This window comes from Falco naumanni, chromosome 5 (genome assembly GCF_017639655.2).
Source record: "Falco naumanni isolate bFalNau1 chromosome 5, bFalNau1.pat, whole genome shotgun sequence".
Taxonomy (NCBI): Eukaryota; Metazoa; Chordata; class Aves; order Falconiformes; family Falconidae; genus Falco; species Falco naumanni.
In genome coordinates this window covers 57,075,089-57,099,022 of record NC_054058.1, presented here as the reverse complement: position 1 = coordinate 57,099,022, position 23,934 = coordinate 57,075,089, and the positions used below count along the sequence as shown (strand labels likewise).

General features: G+C 39.5%; 1 protein-coding gene across 2 annotated transcripts in view; it reads right to left on the bottom strand.

Annotated features, from left to right (window-relative positions):
- FRS2 (fibroblast growth factor receptor substrate 2) overlaps window positions 1–21,653 on the bottom strand; it is a 58,004-nt gene extending 36,351 nt beyond the window's left edge. The window contains exons 1-2 of one of the 2 annotated variants that reach the window (XM_040595046.1): window positions 21,517–21,653; window positions 9,195–9,265 (exon numbers count right to left, since the gene is read on the bottom strand). The gene's annotated coding sequence lies outside the window, so the exon portion shown is untranslated. The remainder of the gene's footprint in view (window positions 1–9,194; window positions 9,266–21,516) is intronic. The other variant, XM_040595047.1, reaches the window with a different exon arrangement.
- Window positions 21,654–23,934: the final 2,281 nt, after the last annotated feature.

Sequence of the window (23,934 nt, the reverse complement as noted above, 5' to 3'; positions counted from 1 at the left end):
ATTTGGAAAGCATGATTATTGAACATACTGTTCCTTTTCCATTTCTCTCTTTTTCTCGTCTTTCCTATAGCATCCCATCTACTGCCAAAGAGACTTCCTTTGGGAAATACCCTGAAAATAACAATTGGCCCTTTTACACCAGCATTAGGGCTTAGTGAATCAGTAGGGTGATGAGTATCAATCACCACACTGTCAATTATTCTGTCCAGTGGCCATGGCCAGTCAGATGAAGCCAGACAAGTACCCCAGGTGACAAGATCAGAGGCAACGAAAACCAGGACCCTTGGTTTCCAGGATATTTGGAAGATTCTCTGTACATCTCACTGACTGTCTTTCCTACATTGGCTTCATCTTTTCTTTCCGTTAGTCTTCATCTCACTTCCTTGCTCCTTCTCCCCTCATCACACCTCATCTCAGCTCTCTGTCTGTCATTCCACTTTCTTTGTTCAGCTCATCCCTAGTCCATGTCCAGGACCTTGCTACCACCATTGTCAATCTACAATCACTTCTGTACTACATGTAATGCATTTTTCTTATTTTGCATGCCTGTCTTACCCATTTAAATGCTAAAAAACAGTTGGCAATTCCTGCCCTAATATTTATACTACAACTACCACAAGAGAGATGTAATTTCAGCTGACCATTACACACACTGTAACAGACATGAAAATTGTAAGTCCAGCCACAATTCCTTGGCAGGAACACCCCTGCCAGTCTCAACTGGCTTCCTTGTTTTATGGCACAGCTATCTTGTTGCTTTTGTCTATTCCCATGTGTGGGAAAATTACTTTTGGGGAGGTAGAGGTGGGGTGGAATTAGAGAAAACTGGGACCTAATGGAAGCACAGTATCACAGAAAGCTTTTTAGAGTAAAACACAGCTGTAGCTTTCAGGATGGCTGGCGTGCACAGAAGCTACACCACCACGGCTCCCTAAGCAACATCAGCACATGCTGATGGGAGTAACGGAGGGATGGAGCAGAGTGGAGACATCACGGCTGGGCTCTGTTGTGCTCCCTGCAGGAATGGGAACTTGATGGCACCACACAGCTGATAAGCTGCATACCAGTTGTCGCATGAAGAATCCATGAGATGTCTATGTCTGAGCCAACCACTGTGGTGAAATTACTTTCCTCAGATGAAATAATCTTATTATAATACTAACACACACCACCATCTCAAAGTTACCTGCCTCCCAGGTACTACTACACCTCACTGGGCACATCACACCAGTCAGCAGCAACAATATGTATGACTAGAGTCACTCAAGCTCTACCTAAGTGTGAAGGAAATGGACTAGTCCTGGACTGAAATAAATCCAAGGGGGTTAGGAATTGTCTCAACTCCCATATTACCCAACTGATTTAGTGATGACAAAGCTAGGTCAAGCTGACCCACACTCTCTAAAGTTGTTATGAATGAAGGGACTTCTAATCAAGGGAGTTAGCCTTGGGAAGGGTGAAAAACAAAGAACAGAGAGAGAAAAGAACACCATTATCTAAGTTATGCAGAAAAAAGCCTTCAAATAAGGGAAGTTCTGGCTATAAGAGGAGACAGGCTGATAAGGTGTTGCAATCCACTGTCATCAACAGAAAATTAGTTGATAATAGGACAAAGATAACTGTGGTAGTGGGAGATGGGGACCTCCACCTCAAATAGTCCCCCTGAAAGGGGGCAAAACCCTGCTTGAAGAGCATGCATAGTTACTAGAGAACTTCAGTAGTGCTATCTGAGGATGTGTATAAGTTTGCATTAGAAGCGAGAAACTTGTAACCAATCCTGTGTATGATGAATGAATATGCCATGTATTATGAAGTATAAAAAGTGAACAAATGAAGGGAGAAGTTAGGGAAGACTCCAACGTAACTTCTGGGACCAATGGATGGGCTGAACCTGTCTTCTTGCCCATATGGACACCTATTGGGTAAGAACCTTTTTCTATGACTAATTTAACTAGCTGCTATTAGATGGGTTGTTTTAAGCTTGCTTGCAGTCAGTGTTATTTACCACCACCAATCTTCAAACCTTATTCTGTCACAATTATATATTAATAAATATTAATAAAATATATAATATTAATAGCATGTGATTATTAATATAAATAGTAAAATAATATTAAAATATTAATGAAAAGTGTTATTCCCTAACCTGTTAGTGTTAGCCCTTCGTGGGTGCTAGTAGCCACCGGCAGCAGGTAACATTGGAATAAAGCAGGAAGACCTGCTGACAGGTCCACCTTACGGCTGTTGGCACATTTCCCTGAAGCTGTCAGTTGAATCACCCTCCAATCCAGCAGGACTTTCAGGGAAGGGTCTCTCCAACAAGACGCTGACAGACTGGTTGGGCACAAGGGTCTCTGCTTTCCTGGGGCACTGATAGATCAAACACTAGCGGTCAAGAAAATCTCCCCCACCCCAGCCCCTTCACATAACACCATGCAATGAAAACGTTCTCCGTCCAAGAACTGGTAATGAGCACTCATTTCAACTATGGTAAAGCAGGGTTATGCTTATCATACAATTTAAGTGCCTTGCACTTCACCCTTGATTTGAGTACAAGTTATGAGTTTTTATGTGCCGTTCTATACTTACGGGTATTGATCGATATCGTACTGCTTATAACCCTTCAAACACACAACTGTAAAGACAACAGACACACAGCTGATGGGGACAGGCTTGGAAAGGGGAAAGCGTACAACTTGTCAGCAAACAAATTGGACAAAGCTTCCCAGGGAACTCCAGCTGTATCTTCGCTTACAGTCAGCACACAGTGCTGACAAAGCCACTTCTTAATTTGTATGTTTAAACCTTTGTCTGCAATAGTACGAGAGACAAGGGAAGAAAAAGTAATGGCAGAAGACCTTGAAATAAAGATGTTCTCAAGCTATGCTGCGCCAAAAGTAGCTTACCTTTGCTACAGGAACTGTATTCTTTAAGCTAATACAACTAGTGAGTCTGAAGGTCCAGATACAGGAGGCTCAATCACATGAAATTAAAATCTTTTCCATAACCATTTTGCTCATATATACTAAGGCAAAAAGGGCACCTTGTTAAAAAGTCTCCCACCTTTCCCTTACAATCTGAAGGCTATACAAGGGAAAGTCTATGTGGTAAGGACAGCAGATGGGTCAGCAGAACACGTACCCAAACATTTCAAAAAACTGTTGCTGCATGGTAAATGAAGTTGAGCATGTATCAGTATGGATTGCACCATAAACAACTGGCAAGAACTTCAACGAATGAATAGCTATTAGGATGGTGCAACTTATTTCTACCAAATGCACAAAAATTATCTCATCAATCCACCCAAGTGGCCCAACAAGCTTGTAATTTTGGACATTTGCACATTTTGCAAACACACTGGCAAGTATGCCTGACTGGTTCAAAGAACTTTGGTCATTAGTTGGATTGAAACATCCATTAATTACCTAGTCCAAAAATACACAGAATTATCCAAGTTAACAGTTTGTAATGAAAAAAAATTTCAATCTTTACCAACGCTACACAGTAAACAGGCAGAAGGACACAATCATTTATACCCACTGACATAGTAATACAGACAGAACTAGTTGCATGCTGTTTCTCCTTTCCAAAGTTTCATTACACACAAGAACCACCCAGTTACCCAGTGTGACTGGTTTTAAGCAGGACAGATTTTACACGTGGTCACACAGCACACAAATATAGTACTTGCTCCACTAATCCTGAAATAGGTTGCCAGTCTTCATTTTATAAAAAGGAACAGTCTCTTTGAGCTTTCTAGAAACTTTAAGGCATCAACTGCCTGCCTGTGCCCCCATCTCAATCATGCTGCTTGTAAAAATAAACACAGATTCTCAAATAGTTGTAGCAGATCTGTGAGGACCAACACAAAGATTATCCTTTCACACTGAATTAACAAACACCTCCCTCAAGCCACCACTAAAACAGGTCAAATTTACCTATATACACAGTATAATAATATTTCAAACAATATCAAGACAAATATAAACTATTAAAGTATGCTATTAAGACTTTTATATATTTTCCAACACACTCCTTAAAAGTCACATCTTCAATTATCAAAAACTGATGCTTTCAAATTGAAAATATTAAAGTGTTCCTGCTTCTTTAATCTATCCAGAAAAAAACAGCAGTATGAATAGCAAAAGAAGATGTTATTAATAATATCTAATTAACATCTCAAGCCTCCTACTGATTCAGTGCAACCCCAGAAACCCAGGATTTCTGTTGTCTTCAGGCAACAGGGACAGATAGGACATTTCTGGGGAGAACAGAAAAAAAATGCAGTGAACAGCTGTGTCTGAGACAACCCCTCACAGTCAGAAAAGCTACAAGTTAGCATTAAAAATTTAATTTCATGCAATAATCCTTCCATCATTTAAACTTAACAGTGAGGAGAAATCCCAAGCAATTTTGCATCTTAATTTATTCTGCACATCAAAGGAACAACACTAATCTAGGCAGAATGTAACCAAAAGCACAGTTATTGTATAGGTAGCAACAAGTATTTATACTGAAAAGGAAACACTGAGGTTAAGGTTAAAAAAAAATGGGTGCTGCTTCTACTCTTATAAGCAGATGCTCATGTTAATAAGGGTCATGCTTATGTCAAAATTTTAATATTACAGGCAAACAGCTTTCAAAACAGTTGGAATTATGAAAACCCTTGTTAACCATATGCTCAAGAATAAAGCTGAGTTTTTTGAAGTTTTGAGTACCTCTTCAATATTTTCTTTCACAATTTAAAAAACCACACTACATTAATTGTGTCCCAGTGGCCATATGTGATGTACAGGAAGGACTGGGAGGGGGGGGAAAGGATGTGAAAAAAATCCCATTTACAGAAGAAATTCAGTTGTATTCTATTCATATATCACTCCCATTATGAGTAATACCTAGGTACTTTAACCAGAGCATTTGATACTAGTTACATAAAGGGAATAACTAAGATGACTATACATCTTTACCAAAAAAAGTGTCAAAACAGTGAATATTGGTAATGAAAATAGTGTGTAAAAGAGTCACTAAAGACCACTCTAAATATTACAGATTAAGTATTGGGCTACTCCATAAACTTTTATACTGCCAAACCCTGTTTGCTTCCCTGACAAAAAAATAAAATAACTTCTTATTGCTGTTGTGAATTCACAGAGAAGTCCAAGTGACTCAACCCTAATATTTACATATCTATGCACAACTCAACTTGTTCTTCTTTATATGTTGACACTGAAACCCAGGGAAAGGCCAAAAATAAATAATTACTTCAAAAAGTTGTAATTCTGTACCAGAACTATGTCTGCTAGAACTGATAGGAGGTAAGAGATAATAAAAACACCTATTTCAAAACCAAGCCTATGTTTCTGAGATAATACAAATTCAATTTATAACAAGGGCACATTTTCCCTCCCATGTATAGAAAACAGGTGCACAGCTATCAAGCAGTACGAACTTTTCCTTTTGTGAGTTAAACAGTCATTGTGAGATGAGATATTTTAAATTAGCTGCTGTGCTCTTCTTCCTCAGAATGTTATTTTGTGTTACCATCAGCTGATCGAAAGAAAGGTGACTGCAGCTAAAAGAGTTTTTCCTGCTCTGGCTAGCTTTTATTTAGCCAGACAAGCTTCAATCCAAACCACTGCCCTGATCTTCCTGATCATAAGGCCACACTATTACTAGTGCAAACAAAAGGGGGGCTGGACCATGAAGCCTAACGAGAAATCATACTCTTCTCTTTTGGCAACAGGTCATACTTTGACCATTTTAAAGTGGACATGGCAATACAGCTTCTTTATAATGCAAGGAGATACTACAAGGATCTGCTAAAATATGTCAACTTGTATATCACTTTTACAGAAACCTACAGAACACCTAAGGGAAAAAGAAACAGGCTGTAGCCTCTAAACTGCTTTCTTTCAACATACTTTATGCAAAGGTAAATTCATATAAAGCTAAAACTATGTGTGCAAAGTATAATTTCAAGCAAATACTGAAATCTTTTTAAAAGTTGGGAAAAGTAAGATTTTTATAAAAAGCATAGTATTTCTGTTGCAACATCAAGAATGATATTGATAAGGCTTATTAAATCTAGACTTACATGAGCAGCATGTTGACATTCTGCAACTTTAACAGTGCTATTTCTAACTTTCATTTACACTGCAGTAAAAGTGTCAAAAATTCTGCACAAATACAGCTTCAAAAATTCCCAAACATTTAGGAACAGGATTAGTAACCATTTAGCTAGTACAGTTTTTTGTTTATTAAAAAAAAGAAGTCCACTTACTTTTACATTTTCTTTAAAATCAGAACATAAAACTTCACTTAAGTGTACAAGTTATGATTAAGCTCCTGACATTTAAGCTGTTTCACTTGACTGATGGAAGTCATTCCCATCATTTTTCAAAAAAGTCGACTACAGATGTCAAGCATCCTTACAAACTCCAGCTCAAGCATTATCCAACTCAGTATTAAATTGTACTTTACAAAATACACAGCATGAAACCTCTCGAAGTTCACAATTTGCTAAACCCGATTATTAAAGTATTCAGCAATAATAGGTACACCAAGATTTTTGCTCACACACACACCCAGCAAAAGATCAACAGCATAAATATCATTTTAGAGCAAGAACATAAACTTTAAGCCTTCATATGAAGTAGCACATTTCACATCTGATTTCTAATGGCACTGCAAGATAAACAGCTTGCTTTCACCTTAAAAACAATATTCAGTAAATTAGAAGGACAGTAGTATGTTTTAAAAACTTAATAAGTATTTCAAGTTAAAAGGATATATTTGAAATGATAACTACATATTGTTTGAAAATATTTTGGCACTGGCACAGAATCTGCAAAGAACAGCCCAAGTTTTAACTTAATTATCCTTTTACAAGAATTGTGGTTTGAGAAAATACAACAACTTCATAAACATAATAATCACTAAGTATAATAGCCTTTGGCAATAATGTTCCAAAGCAAGTTTGGATAATCCAAGATAAACCATGACTCCTATTCTTTCTCTCTGTACTTTTGCAGTTAATATAAAAAATTCAAAAGCAAATGCAAACAGTGTGTCTCAAGACTGTACAAGCACACAAAACACAAGCTTCTGTCAAAGCAACACGTTACATCCAGCAATAATTGAATTGGTCAACAAGAGTATGTTACAGAAACTGCAATCCAACAACAAAATCTGCAAAAGCTACATTATTTTCCAGAACAGAAACAAAGGAACTGAAGAAGATACAGACACAGTTACAGAAGCAGTATGAAATAATCGTTATGCTACTTACCGTGCACTTTAATCCTTGGTACTCTATTTATTTATTGCAACCCCTTTGTCTACACTGGAAGACACCCCAAAACAAAAACACAGGAGCCACTTATCCTTGCCTAACAATACTGCAGGTACGTTGAAAGCAATTTACAACTAAGCAGCATGGTAATTAGCTACTGCTAAGACAGTAAAACACTGTAATTCAAGTTCTATATGTAATAGGTGATATTAGGATAAATTAAGTCAAGTTACCCAAAACTCAAAATACCCCAAAAATCAAGCTTCTTCCTAACTGATTCCTAGTCCCCTTTCTTTATCAGTTCCCATTCAATTCCCTGTGCTCATCCACTACCTCACCTTGCCCAACTCCTACAACTTCTGTTTAACCCCACCAACCTTTAGGCTGCTCACCTATATGAAACACTGCAAGTATCCACAAATCCAGTTCTACATCCTAATTAGATGTATCCTCTGTAATAGCTGATCATTACGACACACTAATAATTTGCTTATTTTAAACATGATTGTGCTATGATACTGTTGTATAACTTCAAGTAAATTATTTAACCCTGAATATTTCAAAGATTATTAACCTAACATCCCTATGTTCCTTCATAAATTCCAACCCATTTGTTAACTACCTGAATATGGGGTTCAATTTCTGTACATTAACACCTAAATTGCAGTAGGAGAAAACAGTCGGTTTTCATTTAGAAGTCAATGCCGCTTAACGAGTGCTCTGGAAAATAACTAGAGAAGCAAGAACATTATGCAAAGTATGTGTATGATGTTACTTTACTTGGGAAGGAGAGAGGATTTTTATTCACATTATTTCAGTCACCCTATATACATCTATAACATGGCAAGTGAGAGGGCAGCAAACTGTAGTGCAGAAGAGAAAACAAACAGTTAGAAAACTTTTAAATAATACATGATGGAAATACAGGGAGATTATACTCATCGCTTGCTTCTGCTGTGCCAGCAACTGAAAGCCTGTGGTGTGCTGCAAGGAGGGCTGCTGTCAAAGTCTGCAACCTGCCCAGTGATGCAGGCTAACAAAAATTCTATTGCAGCAGAGACAGTGACTTTTGCTGGCAGATCTATCACACTAGCCTACAACAAACAGGATCATGAGCACATTAATCTTCCCCATTCTAACAACCAGCAGCAACATGGATCAGTTAGCCCAGTGATATATTTTTTACATTATTCAATCTAAAATGCATTATTTTTTGGCTGCTGTAGCGATAAATTTTGTTTCTTATAATCACTGAACTAGGGTTAAACTGGATAGAACAAATTTGCATGGGTATGTTAATTTTAGACATCTTCATAACTCACTAGTACTGAAGCACTATCTGAATTCTTTAATCTCTAGCACATCTAAACTTCTTTGCTGGCCATCAGATAGCATAGAGGACAAGAAGTAATCATAAGATCCTCAGGAACTCAGTCTGCTACTTGTGTGGTACTGTACATGAGTTATCCAAGAGCTTCCCTGGAGAATCATCTATAGCTGACACTTTTGAGAAGTTTGGTTATATTTGCAAGTGTTTAAAATCTCTGCTAAGTCACTACTACAGACTTACAGCATCAATAGTGAAATTTAACCTTAGATGAAGCACATCTACATAAGTAGCTTAGTTAGTAAAAAAAAAAGAGAGTGTACTAAAACAGATGTAAAAATAATGCATAAAATCTATATGAAAGAATGCAGGGCACCACTTAACTCATTGGTACAATTCATTACATTAGGCACAGGCCTACTGTGTGCCTACAAATGCACACACTTCATAAGGAAGGATATACAGTTCTCTTGGAAATAAAATGAAGTTCTGGGAAGTAGCAACCACCATCACCAAGGAGCCAGTGGATAAATTCATTATCCTTAGAAGGTACCAACCCCCCAACAAAATCCCTACCTCATTCAGGAGACAAACACTGAACCACTCAGGAATCAGCTGCTAAATTGCTGTAGTTCACATCATGGCCTCTTAAAGCAAACAAACAAAAAAATATTGTAAGGCATACTGTAAACTGACTTACAAATAGTTTAATCAAGCGTGTACAAAATGATTGTGCAAAACAAACTGTAGAAACAAGTGAACTGCCTGCCCCAAGCTATGCTGTCACTATTCTTGACTTAAAATAAAAAAACAAAATCTACTGACATCCAATTTAACTGTTAAAACCTCTCCCAAGTGTAAAGCATCTAGGCAAAATGTTGCCATCTAACAACTTAAAAACACATTTAGAGGAAGTGGGAATGATCTACTCACTGCGCATCTGCACTAGCACAAAAACTTCAAGTCTTAGTAATAACACGTTTCTATAAAAATATTTTTTTAAAAAAAGAAGTCCCTAGTCCCAAATTACACAGTATTTAACAAAATTTGGAATTTTCTTCTTCTCCATACCTCTATGTGGAAAAAAAGTGTGATAGGATTTCAGCACAGAGCAAAAGAAACTCAGCTTCTAGGTTTCTGGGATTTTTAGCAGATTTCAGTTCAACGGTTTTACTGTCACAAGTAGCATAAAAGCAATATATTCAAATACACACTTGAAACCCAAGGGAAGTTCAAATTAAGTTTGTTATTACGGTTAGCCTATGAGTAACTCAGCAAGTAGCTTTAAACATACAAAATTTAACACCACACATTTTGGTGACAGTTTTAACTACATTTTATTCATAACTCTAGACTTGCATTTCAAAGACAACACCCCCTTACTCTTCTAGTTTTATGTTCTTTTTACACTCCCCTGTGTAATTACAAAATTTCCTGCAACTACCAACCTCAAAGTAGTCTATTCATAATGAAAGGTAATCAATGATGTGACTTCACTGTGAAGTTGTGTTTGGTATTGGATTTAATTCATAGAAAGCCTTTCCAATGAGTGTAAAGCAAGATCCTTCTAAAAATCACTAACAGTCAGCACACAATATTTACTATTTGAAGTCATATGTAAAATACTTTTACTGTTCACCATACACTGCTAGGCTTTAATATTCCATCGTTCCAAGCATTCTTCTGTGATATTTCCTTGTTTATTTGGAAGTCAAGAATACAGAAGGCTTTCTGAAGCTACAATTCCTTGGTATAGCACACTTGAGAAATAACATTTCATACAGAACAAACCTAAAATCTAATAAACATCATCACTACTGTATTTCACTTATTCCTCCTTAGCGGACAAGGAAGTTTTATGTAATTCATTATACAAGAGTTTACATTCTTTTCAGTTCCTGGGTTATGTCCAATTTTTGACAATCTGAATGCTAGTATTTCTATAGACTAATGATGGAGCAGAACACAAAGCTGAAAGCACCCAAGGGATGGAAAGAGAGCTGAAGATTTTCTTTCTATAAAAAAGTGAACACTAGCTGTTCCCTTCCACATCCTACACCAACCCACCCACCCCACAATTTTAGCTATTAATCAACAATAAAAGCTATGTTAATTTGCGTAACTCCATTAGAAGAAAAAACAAACCCCACACACATCTAGGTCATACACTTTTATGTGGGACATTGGAAAGCAACATAAAGAAATACAACCTGCCTATTCTAGACATTTTGACATCTAACAGCAGGATTAGAAAACAAGTCTTATTTCCATTATGTTTACTTTCTTGAAAAAAAACCTAGAACTGTATGTAATCAAGCACTACAGCAGTTCATAAAAAACTGTCAGACAGTTCCAAAATAATTATCTACTAAACGCGTAGCACGTTGAAACAAACACTTAACTGTTTTGGTGCAAAAGCCTAAACCTACACATTTCATGTACAATATGAAAACTTATGATAGAACACTTCGTAAGAACCCAGTGTGCCAGCCTCAATGCACTGCTCACAAGTAAGTCAGCACTAGAGCAAATCAATCTAACAGTACCATTGCAACTAGTCATCTTATAATCAATGCAAAGCAGTTTAACATATCACATAACAGCTAATTAATATCATTCTACTTACTAGTATAAAGTATCTCACAGTAGTCAACATTTAATTGTTTTAAGAGCTTTCCCTAGAATACAGTACTCATCACTAAGTACTTCAGTCTGTCCTCAGCACCTCAGCTGAACAAGTTTCCTCCTCTTCAGACATCTTTCTACTCTGAACTACAAAGAAATCATCCTTTCTAAGGAGAGCTTATGACCAGTAAATTCCAAACTGACCAGCATATGCTTAAACCCAACCTTATTCTCCCAACTATCTCACTGTTTTGTCACCTATAGTTCAATGAGAAGTCAAAAAACTAAGCAAACTCTTACATGAATCAGGATCTAAATAAAGAGCCGCTCAAAACTGTGTTCCAATTTACTTAATAGATAAAGAGTATAGCAAGTTATCAGAGGTGAGATGTGAACATAAAAATTAATTTAACTGCTTGCCAATTAATTTTTTACATGCTTGTACCTGTGAACCTTGACACTTTACAAATATTTAAACCTGGACACAAACATTCACAGCTTGCCTTAGGCTGAGACCTAGGGTAAATCGGAGATGCTTATATCCTTGGAGAGGGAAGACAGGATGGGGGACAGGCTTTAATAAGTGTTATTGACTTAATTTAACATCAGCTGTGAAGAATTCACAGAAAAATGCTAAACTGGTATGGTATTGGCACAATCAAACCTTCCGAAAGGTAGTTTTCTTCTTAATTTCACACTACTGATAATATTAAACTACTTTTTGCTTTGATATGAAACTATTTAAAACCCATACCACTTAAAATTAGCAATTTACATCCATTTAACAAATATAAGCCTACGTTGCGGCTGACATCATAAATACAAATTCTTCAAGAGAAGTAAATCTAAATTTAGCAGACATATATGAAGCTGTGCTCTACGAAACCAGTTTATAGGGACTTAACAGAACACAGAATCCTGAAGTAGGAAGAAATAAATATTTATGAAGCAAACATACTGACACTTACGGACTAAAGTCATAGTAAAGAAAACACATTTATGAAGGTCAGATGATCCACATTCACTGTAGGCATTGAAAATCTAAGACAAATAACTTGAACTTTAGATTTTGAAGGGTGCTTTGTTGCCCTTACTAGTAGAAATATTTCGAGACCTTAAGTGGCCATAAGCACCTTAAAGTAACAGTCATAATATACACTTAAACCCAAAGAGTCTTACAGAAACTAGAAGCTTATCTAAGTTTCTGGTGTATGTTGTACCTCTGAGACAAAACACACATTGCTCTAGAACTACAGACCCAGAAGACAAGCTGGAAATGCTCTCCTGTTAATCAGAAAAAGTTCTGGAAATTGGGGAGGGAGAATGTAAGCCCTAGATAAGAAAGGTTCACCCATGTACCTGTCCACGAAAAAAAGGAGGAGGAGGGAAGGAAAAAAAAAGTTTGTCCAAATCCTATATAGCACATTCCCTTTTTCCCTTCCTGTATACATTCTTTTCTAGTCCAGCAATTTTTAGGAATGGAGCACACTCTGAAGTTGCAAGGCTGACCAGTTGGCATATATTACTCAGAATTTCTGGAAATACAGGCAGAACAATGTTATTACAATAATACTCTATAAATACCACAAAATTCAAGTTCAGAGAACAACTTTTTGTATGATATTGTATTTAGTATTAGCTTGTTCATTACTTTTTAAGATCTAAGATGTCTTAACCAAACACCTTTTAATAACAAAGACTAACATAATAGTATTCTTCCTAAAAAACTACAAAGGCAAAGGAAGCTCTTTCAGAAACTGAATACTATCACCTAAAACATACACAATAAATGAAGAAAGAGACCGCTATCATCAGAAGGATAATAAAGTTGGCAATCATATTCACACAGAGCATCCAAACATTTGCCAAATAAATGCTTTTAAGAATCTCTAAAGTAGGGGCCAATTATTTGAGAATGTAAGACTACCTCTGGTCTAGCTGCACAAATACTATACAGACAAATACGAAACATCCCGCTTACTTTAGCATTTACATTTGTACACCTGAGAATTAACACTAAAACTACCACTGTCCTAAGTCCTTTTACATTTATAGCAATACAAATCGATGAGTTAACACATACACTGCACTCTCAATTTTAAGGTATGAAATTCCACTCAGATTTTAAGAGAATGAAATACAAAGCAGCTACCATGACCCAGAAGAGATCCATGATGATTTAACTCTACTATCCTAAAACATTTCTAAGTCAGGTACAATGAGCTATATGTTAAATTTTATTTTAACTATTATAATTGTTTTACTTTTCCATTGTATTACCAGCCAAAAACATTCAAATAATGAGGAGCCCCAAGAGTTTAACTTTATTAAAAAAAATCCACCACAAATAAAACACAAGTCACAAAATGTTGTGACCTAAAGTTTCATGAGACAAGAAAAAAATATAAATATTTGAGTCCCTTGGATTTCCTTATTAAAAAAAAAATCATTACTTCTGTTAATATTAGCTTTAGTTCTGCAATGAGACGTTCAAAACATTTATGGTAATAAGAAACACTGCAAGGAAATGCAGCACTGAATGAAGGCATGTTGAAACTCTACAAAGACATGAAGTAACCTCAATAAAGGAGATAGCATGCAAAATTTCTATGAACACTGCACACCTCGACATTAGTGGGAAGAAGGTACAAAAGAGGGGAAGATGCTTGCAGCAAGCAGTACTGGAGATGCCAAAGAGGGACAAGGCTGTGACAGCCAGGCAAGTTTCCCTACATGCTGTCTCCTGTGATTCCCACAAAGCTAAAGCAGCTCAGCTATATGCTTTATAAAAAGCACAACTACACTTTGAAAATGTAAATAAATGTTTTGATTGTATTATTGTACCACCTGACAAATGCATATTAACAACTTTCAATTATAATATTGCAGTGATTTAAAAGATCATACTTTATTTAAACTAAAATTTGTAATCTAATTATATGCTTCAGTCAGTGTTTGAGTAACTGAAAAATACAGACAGCTACAAAGAAAGGAGTGTTACACCCTCTACTTCTAATGGTTGGCTGAAGAGGCTAAACTTGCTGAGTGACACACCAAGGGGGAAAAAAAAACCCATCCCCTTGTGTTCCAGTATGATTTCTTAAAAAGAAAAGTAACAACAACTGTGCTTTAAAGGAGTAATTAAAAGTGTTATATAATTTTTAAATGCATAAATACAACAACTTCTAAGATGTCAGAAGAATCTTAACATACTTCCCTGAAGAAGTAGCCCTCCCTCTGTTTGCTTGGTATCTTAATTTGCCTTTGGTTTCAAAACTCTAGGCTTGCCAAGAGCTATTCCTTTCAAAACCTCAGGAATTCCATTACTAGTTTTAAGCTAAATTAAAGGAAAATAGAAGCATTCAACGCATGGCAAAAGTATGCACAAAGTGTTTGTTGATACTCATAAATAGACTGAAAAATTTAGACAAGTCTGAGGGATAGCTGCTGCACAGTCAGCTCTGTTTTGCTCTGCTGCGCAGCTAAGGAAAGAGCTACTGCTGTCATTTCAGAAAAGTTCAGCATAAGATACATTGCTGCCAAGATTGAACACAGCACTAGATCATTCATTTTTCACTTTAAGTTTATATATAAACCAAAGTTTGCACTCGGGGGGGGGGGGGGGGGCAGGGATGTCGGGGAGTAGTGGGACCTTCCCCTTTAAAGCTCCTGCTTCAACACCTCCATTTGGAAAAAACTTGTCACACTGTCCTAAGGCATGGCAAAACCAGTCAACTCTCCACCCTCAAAACATCTTGCAAGTCATGAAATAAGACATTCCATGTCAGAAATACATCTAATATTGTGCTGATACATATCTTTCCAATGTTCACGTAACGGGTCCCTTCCAACTTGCAATATTCTATGATTCTAAACAAGCAGTATTACTATTATCATTTTTACTGACTAAACTATGGTAAGAATGAGATGTCCCCACCTGCATATAGTGCCAGGTGTCATACTAACACACAGGATGATAATATCCCTGTACAAAGCATTTAAGAAAATGTGTTTGAAAGACAAATGCTTCATTTGTGTCAAGGTGAGTAATCCCAGCAGATAAAACTACTACACAGTTTAACTTCTTTGGCAGCAGCCACAGGAAGACAGTGGAAATATCAACACACTAGTTTAAACTGCAGCTCCAGAAAGAGATCAAAATTCTGTATCTTCCGTTACAAACACAGGAATACAGGTACCAGCATACAGGAGAGAGAGTCTATTTACCCTTGAAAAGGCAGGAAATTAAAGCAACTTTTCACCATTGAGTCAGCACACAGTAACGGACCAGTGGTTTACAGTAACCATCACCACTCTAGGAATGACAGCAGCAGCATCTCAACCCTGCCAGGACTAAAATCACTATGGAGAAAAGCCAAGGGAAAGAAGTCAGTTCTTCAAACTAAAAACATGGTGCCCCAGTCTCTCTGGAGTCTGGGGTACTGTCCAGGAAAACTATCACTATCTCAGATATGCCAACTGCCCTGTAGTTCTGAGCTTTTATTACAAGCATAGGCAATTCATACAGTATTTCTGAATCACATTTTCCTCAACAGAAAAGTAACCCACACAGGTACAAGAAAAAGCTGAAGAGCAAGATATACTTGAGCACCTTTGCCGTAAGATACACATTTATCATAAATAAAGGAAAAGAAAAAGGATAAGCTAAAACCTAAAGTAGGGATCTTTTTTAAAAATTTTGGTCCAAAAACAGAGGTGCTTCTACCAATAGCCAATACTGAACCTGAAACTTTACAGCAAAGAAAAAAAAAGTTCCATCAGAAGAAGTGGCAGGTCTAGTATCTGTGGCTGATTCTGGAAGCTGAAGTAAATAAAGGTGGCCGCCCAGCACGGGCAGCTGTGAAAGCAACAGCACACAACACGATTTTACACTTGCAGTCATTCAGAGGAACATGTTGCTTAACATAGACATCAGTATTACTTTGTCGACTGAGATTCAGGCAAAAAGTTTAGGGATTATCCCGGACCACCTGAGAAGTCAGTGACAGATTAAACACAGCCCCTGACAAGAAGCTTCTCATCTCACCACCCCACATATGAATGTGAAAGCATTTTAGAAGAAAAAATAAGACATGAAATTAAAGTACTCTAAGACAAGAGAAGGAAACAGTCAGTAATCACAACGCCATTTCCACTAATTAGAAAAGAATGCATATAGTCAGTCCCAAACATGCAATAATCATGAAATTTTACTGTATAAACATCAGAAGTTATTAGTTCTTTTTATTAAAGCCAAGAAGTAATTACTCATGTTGTCATTTCAAGCTTGAGAGAAAGACTGAAATTCTGGAGAATCACATGGCTTCAGGAAAATAGGCCTCAGTAAAGACTGAACTAAATTGGTTGTCATGATTATTGCCACCCTGCCAGAAGCAGTGAAGAGGAAAAAGAGTATGCTATATTTGGAGAATACATGACATACACACACACATTTATATGCATACATACTTCTATGAGAAGACACCACACACCAGTTTATCACCAGTTGAAGTTCAAAAAGAACGTTCACATCTAACATGGGTTGCACAGAAGGGCCAACAAGAATAGATGATGCTTAAAGAGTGCAAAATTCCAAGTCTGCTATTATTAGGAGTGGTGTTTTACAGCGTACACACAATTAAAATACTATCTGCATATGCTGTGTGAAATTACTCCTCTGGACAGCAGTTTTCAGCCAACAGCTCTTCAAATAGCTTTGATAAAAACCAACACTATTCAGCAGCAGACGAAAAAAAAAAACCACCCCACTATATTTGTTTCAAAAAATTTCACTGGAAAGCTGCAGATAGGTCATCTCTTCCAGCAGTAGCTACTGCCCAGAGTTACTCATCACCACCCATCAAAGAGAGGTTACCACCCAGACAGACTTGCAACAGAGTAAATCGTGTAAGAGCACACTAACCCGCTTCAGGAAAAATTAATCAAGGTAATTAAGTAACTGACCAGTGAAGGTAGATCTAATACTGTCCATTTAACTGCTGATTATGCCTAAAGCACCCAGCACTGCACACACCTTCCCCTATGGAAAGGATCATTAAGTATGGTAATCTATAGCACAGCAGTCAAGACAAATGGCTGGGGGACACAGTATCTACGATTTTCACAGATGTTTGCAAAAAACCCAAAACAAACCCACACCAAAAAAAAACCCAATGCTATCCATATTCTTAAACATCAAGTACGACTTCTGAGATAGCCTGAAAGCCTCAAGACACTTTGAAAACCACAAACCATTAGTTACTCAAGAAGAAAAGTCACACACTGCCTCCTAGGAAACTGTCTGAAGCTATAATATATGACTTTGGTCAGCCTCGTAATTTTCATAGGTTTGTTGAATTATTATTTTTTTAAATCTACCTATTACTGCAAAATACCTTGCAGTTTTCTTAGTGGACACCGATCACTATCGTTTCTGATTTTAGTCTTTTAGATTTTAAAACTCAATATACATGCTGAACAAATTCATTGTTTCAAGAATTTGAGGGATGAACAGCAATTATAAACCGGAGCATATTTTTCCCATTAAGTACTGCTAAATGAAACAATAGGTACCAAATAAAAATACTAAAAAAAAAAAATAGTTACCATACAATACTATACAAAAGGCCAGATTCTTCCCTCAAAATCCCTTCAAGGTACATAATGAAATCAGAGACACGCTGCCATGGATTAAGGGGTCTTAGATGCAAAATATGCCCATGAACCATAACTGAACAATGTCTTCGAACCCTTAGTGCTGCACAAGCTTAACTTCACTGAATTAGGTCACTATGGAATACACTTTAAACTGGCATAATGTGTCACTGTCACCAAAAGAAACAGACACACCCTGCTCCCCTTTCTGCTTGCTTCCACCCCCATCTTTGCGCCAGCACAAATGTTTGTGCAAGCAAACTGATCCAGCTTAAACCTAACCCTCCCCTCCCTGCCCCTCCCCCAAGTTCGTTCAAACCTCAACCCAACTCACCACATAACCATACAAGTATTTGCCTGCACAAAGGAGGAAGCAGCAGAGCAGGGTGGAAACAAACAGGACCATGTTTTTCAATGGCGGAGCTGGTCTATGCCAGCTGTACAGCCATGCAAAGCAGTAGGTTGCAGGCTGGAGTCCCGTAACATCAGTCTCAGTGTTCAGGCACACACAGTGCCACTCTGCCCCTCCCTCGCTCGGACCCCACCTCTGCGCTCACCCCGCCACTGACAGGTGTGCAACTGCAAGGTCAGTCGGTTCAGGGTGCTAGGTCAATTAAAAACAATTTAAAAAAAAAAAAAAGGAAAGAAAAAGAAAGAAAATGTTGTTAGTTTTCAGCCAGTTCAGCTACCTGAACCAGCTCCCCATTCAGTCCTTACCAGCACAAGGAAGAGAGAGAAGGAAGGAGGCTGGGACGGTGGAAAGTCCAGTTTTGATCAGCTCGTGATGCTGTGGAAGCACACTCATACACCACTACATTTTACATTCAAACTTGCCAGAGCAGCTAAACATGATTATTATAATTCATTTGTTCCTAAGACTAAACCTTGTCCCAATGTTTTTCAGAAACCTAAGCTGCCACAGTCCACTTGGGCACAAGTGTGGCCAGTTCACTACATCAACCAATTTCACTCTCTGTGTTTAATAAAATGAAGATAGAGCACTAGTTACTCTGACTTAATAATACTTCCACCAGATATTCTTTTTAATATCACTGATTAAATCACCTCAGATATTTGTTTAGGAAGAACATACACATAATAAAACCAACACAGTCATGGTAAGTATTATCTTAATGATAGTTTAGTATTTACAAGGAATTTAAACAATGATTCAGCTGATTAAAGTGGTCTTACAAACCTCTCTGCTCAGTAGTGAATTTTATGTGCTATTCAGAAAGTTTAAACTACAAGACCAAATGGTCACAGAAGTGAACAGAATTCATTTTGATGAGTTCAGAATCAGGCCCCTGATATACATGCATATAGCTACTTTCAAAGTAATTTTTGAACAGTGAAGTAACATAGGAAAGAGTACAGACAGTTAGTTTGCTAACTTTCAAAGAACAGAATTTATTACTAGATCATTAGATTTAGCAGGGAATTATTTCCATGGCAACTAAAATATATTTGTTTATGTTCGTCTAGTAACAAAGAAAAGTTAATCATATCAACTCAAAAGGCAAAACATTACAGTTCAAGAACTGTGTAACTGAAGTGCAGAATCAAGATTCACATATCTGCAAACTAGGTTTTCCAAGTGCCATTGATGTTTTTCCAGGTTATGAAAGTCTTCCCCTTTTGTACAAAAATATTCTTCCACAAACTACCACCTGCCCACTGCAACAATTTAAGGCAACAATTTAAGACAACCTTTCTTGTCTGTAACAGAAATTACTTGTACAATGAAAAAGCACTCTGCCCATAAGAACTATACAGAAATGAGAACAGTTTATTTTGACTATAACTCATCACCAGCATTTAAGGCAAGACACTGAACTGGAAAGTGAGCAAAACCCTTGAAAGCCATTTAACCAGATACATATAAAACTGCTGGTACATTGTTCCAACAAGCATTTCCAAAGCATTCTTGACACAGAGGCAAATAAACTCAGGGAATCTCAGTCACTGAATAACATTCTTAATCACTTTCCATTTGGAGTTGCAGTTAACACTTTTTGGATTTGAACTGGTGATTTATACTGATACAGGTTTCTTTTTAAGCAGGCAGACACAGGTATGCTTTTCAAATGCACTTACTAACTGAGGAAAACAATTAACTTCCCTAGCAGCTCTGCTGACTTTAACAAGCAAACAGGATGTTTACTGGATCTGAACACATATGTCTTAGTATGAAATCACTTTTAATACAGCAATAGATCTTACAAAAATTAGGTTTTCACTCCCCTAAATGCAAATATGTTATAGGCCTAGCAGAGCAGACTTAATGACAGATTCATAATGTAGAACTACTGCCAACACTAACACCATTATGCAAAGATAAAAAATAGTTATTCAGAAAATTTTGTTGCTCATTACACTAAACGTCACCTTGTCACAAGCACTTTAAGTAAAAAAAACAGGCTAAAAAAATCAAACTATTAAAAAATGTCACAAAAAAATCTGTTAAAAATATTAATATCAATTGCAGTTGCAGTTGGCAACTTTTTCAACGCTTACTAAAATCAACCCTGATTTCTAAGGTATGTATTCATAGCAAGAACAGTATTCTTTTCAGCTCACCGCCCAACAACATTGCTAGTGATTTCTAATCACCATTATCACTTCTTACACATCAACGCTGAGAAAGACACAGTGACCAGGAAGATGAGAAAACGTGCTTTCACTTTCCAGAAAATCAAGTTTAGACACAGAACCGAGTCGAACGAGTACTAAGACACCTTTTGACCTTTCCGACTCTTCAGATCGTCCTTGCTACATCTGCATCTAGGAATACGTCAGAGGAAGGGGAGTTTAAAATGATCAGCCAGGTATCACTTTCATTCCTACAGGGAGCACCACTTTGAAAAGCCCGGCGTCTCCCCCTGCCCTCCGCAGGCGCTGCCGGCTGCCCCAAACCCACCGGCCCCCCAGAGCGCTCGATGAGACTCGGAGGTCGCGCCCCGAAAGCCCCCGGACCTGCTCGGCGACGTGGAACAGAAGCCGCGCTCGCCCCCAGCCGCATGCGGCCCAAGCGGCTGACCCAGGGGAAGGTGCGAGCGCCTGACAGGTCACGCACCGCGCAGCGCTCGCCGGGCGGCCGGGCCCCGCACCAGCCCTGCCCCGGCACACCGCCCGCCCGGGCACCTCCGGCGCCGCCTCTTTTGTTTTTTAAACCGACGCTCCGCTCAGCCACCCCCGCTCCCGCCCGCCCGCCCCAGCCCCACGGCGAGGCGGCGATCCCACACACACACACACCCGCCTTCCTCGCCACAAACACCCCCCGCCCGCACACCCCTCCCCGTGCCCCGGGCTGCCCCCGCCCCGGGGGGCGCCGGCCGCCACCCAGCTCCCGCCGCCCGCACAGCCAGCCCCCGCACCCCCGCATCTCGGACGGGGAAGGAGGGCAGGTCCCACGGCAGCGCACGTCCCAGCCCGGCTCCCACGGGAAGGGGCGAGACACGGGGCTGCTCCCGCCCACGGGCGAGCCCGGCCCGGCCGCGGGAGCCTGCGCTGCCACCCCCTCCCAGCGGAACCGGCTGGGCACCCCCACCAGAGGAAGCCGGGCGGGGGGGGGGACGAGGGACGAGGCGGGGGAGGAGGGAGACGGACCGGCACCTACCTCCGCCATGCGTCCCGCCCTGGCCGCCGCGCCGAGCCGGACGGGCCGCCTGTGACGGGCGAGACGGCGGCCCCGCGTCGCGCCGCGGGTAACGGCTGCGCCTCCCGATAGCGGCAGCAACAGGGCCTCGCTCTGGGCCGGACTCTGCCCGCGACAACTTCCGGGGCACGACGCGAACGCTTTCCGGGGGCAGCGGCCAAGGGGGCGGGAGCAGCGGGCGGTGCGCCGGGGGAGCTCGCGCGCCGCGGGGAGCCGTTGGGGGCGCGCGCGGGCGGCGGCATCCCCCTCACCCGACCCCGACCCCGCAGCCGGCAGGGCTTCTCCCGGCCCCGGCCCCCCAGCCGCAGGGCTTCTCCCGGGAAGCGGCCCCGCAGCGAAGTGCGCGCCGCAGAGCGGTGCAGGGGCCGGCTGTGAGGGAGGCGACCACGAAGCGGGTCTTACTGATTTCTGAGGTAAAAAAAAAAAAAAAAAAAAAGCAAGCAAGCTGTAACTGCGCGCACAGCTTTGGAAAGAAACGGGTCAGTCAGTTTGGTTTGGTTTGGTTTAAAATTCTTTCGAGGCAGTTGCGTTGTGCCCGATGTCACAGTGTTGGCTTAGAGACTGTCACGGTCACTGCTCCGCAGCCGCTAGAGCTGCCGTTTCGGTAAGGCGCGCTACCCGCACCCGAAAGCGAAGGTGGGCAGTGTGTGTGGTAAAGGTACAGCAAAAAGCGGTGTGGGAAGCACAAAGAACGAGAGAAGGTGCTACAACTGCGTGTTTTGCAGGATTGCGGAAACACTTAACAGTCCCGTTAGCCAGTGCAAAAAACCCACCATGTTTGAGTGTCGCTACCCATATGATGTCTTGTCTGTTGCCTGTTTACAGACCAATACATGTAACGGGTCTTGGGCCAGAAAACCTTGTAGTGTATAATTAATTATGAATGTATAATTATTGCCCCAACACGCACACAAATGCGTTACTTGCAGTTAGAGCAGCTAGCAGCCTGCGCAAAACTTACAGCTTAGTCTCAGATCATGCTACATATGTTTCCCTCTTGTTTAACTTCTTTGGCCTTGCCGTAGCTTTTGACCTCTCTGCCAGACAGTGCCTGGCAGTGAGTTATTTCACAGAATTGGCCTGCCTGTGCGGCTTGCTTTCTCAGGGGTCGTGCAACTCATGTCTTTCTCACTTCATAGATGTTTTGGATCCATGACGTACTGGTTGCTGGTCGTATCTACAATCGTTTTGTCGTATCTAGCTCTGTCTAGATGCTGTATCAATTACTAGTCTTTTGAAGATCGCATAGTTGCTCACAAACTTCTGCAGATATGAACTTCCATTGCTTTAAGTCCTTTGGTGGCATCTTCAGTTCTGTTAGATCTGCCTAAACTTTCTTTAGATCAACTTTGAAGTCAGAGACCTCCTCTGTTGTTTCATTATAGATCATATTTTCTCTTTTTAGAAATTAGACAGTGCTACCACCTTCAAAGCTTTTCTAAAAGTGGTTAGCCCATAGCTAAAATTTGTGAAATTATTATTTTAGTAGTTAAACGTCTCAATTTGTTGGCTTGGGAATTTCTTATATGGTCTTACACAGTGGCTACCAGGTGTCCTAAATGCATGGTTTTTCTGAAGCAACAAAAGCAGTCATACATTTTGTTGTTCTCTGATTTATAACTGGCTCATCCAATTAAATGTTAATTTTAAAGGCATTACATTTTAGTACTATTTAGAATTAAGTCCTTTATTAATAATGAAACTTTCACCCAAAATAAAAATTTTCATGTTAACACTCCTTTTTATTTAAAGATTAGAAGGTCATATAAATATTTTGGAAAGAGTCTTAGTCTTTGAAGAGGAAATAAAATTGAACTGTGTCAGATATATGGCAGCTTGTACTTCCAGAAATTCTCATTTCAGTGTCCTAATGTACTTCAGTGTAAGTTTATAGACCCCTCTTCTTTGAATTCCTGGATTCTTAGAGGATGGTACCAACATTTTCGTGGTGGGTTTTATCATGAAAGTTGAACTCTGAATGTAAGTGCTTTTCCCTGTCACCTGCATTGATTTAGGCAGTATTCAATTTTGTAAGCAAGAGAGCGGTCCAGTCACATGCAACAATTTAACAGCAGATCTATCTAATTAAGAAAGTGCTCCCTTATTTATCTTGTATTCTTTCTTAACACCTGGGCATGATAAAGAGGGGACTCCTGGGGAGTAGAATCACAAAATGGTCAGGGTTGGAAGGGATCTCTGGAGATCATCTAGTCCAACCCCCTGTGAAAGCAGGCTCCCCTAGGGCAGGTTGCACAGGATCATGTCCAGGCAGGTTTTGAATGTCTCCAGAGAAGGAGACTCCACAGCCTCTCTGGGCAGCCTGTTCCAGTGCTCTGTCACCCTCAAAGTAAAGAAGTTTTTCCTCATATTCAGGTGGAA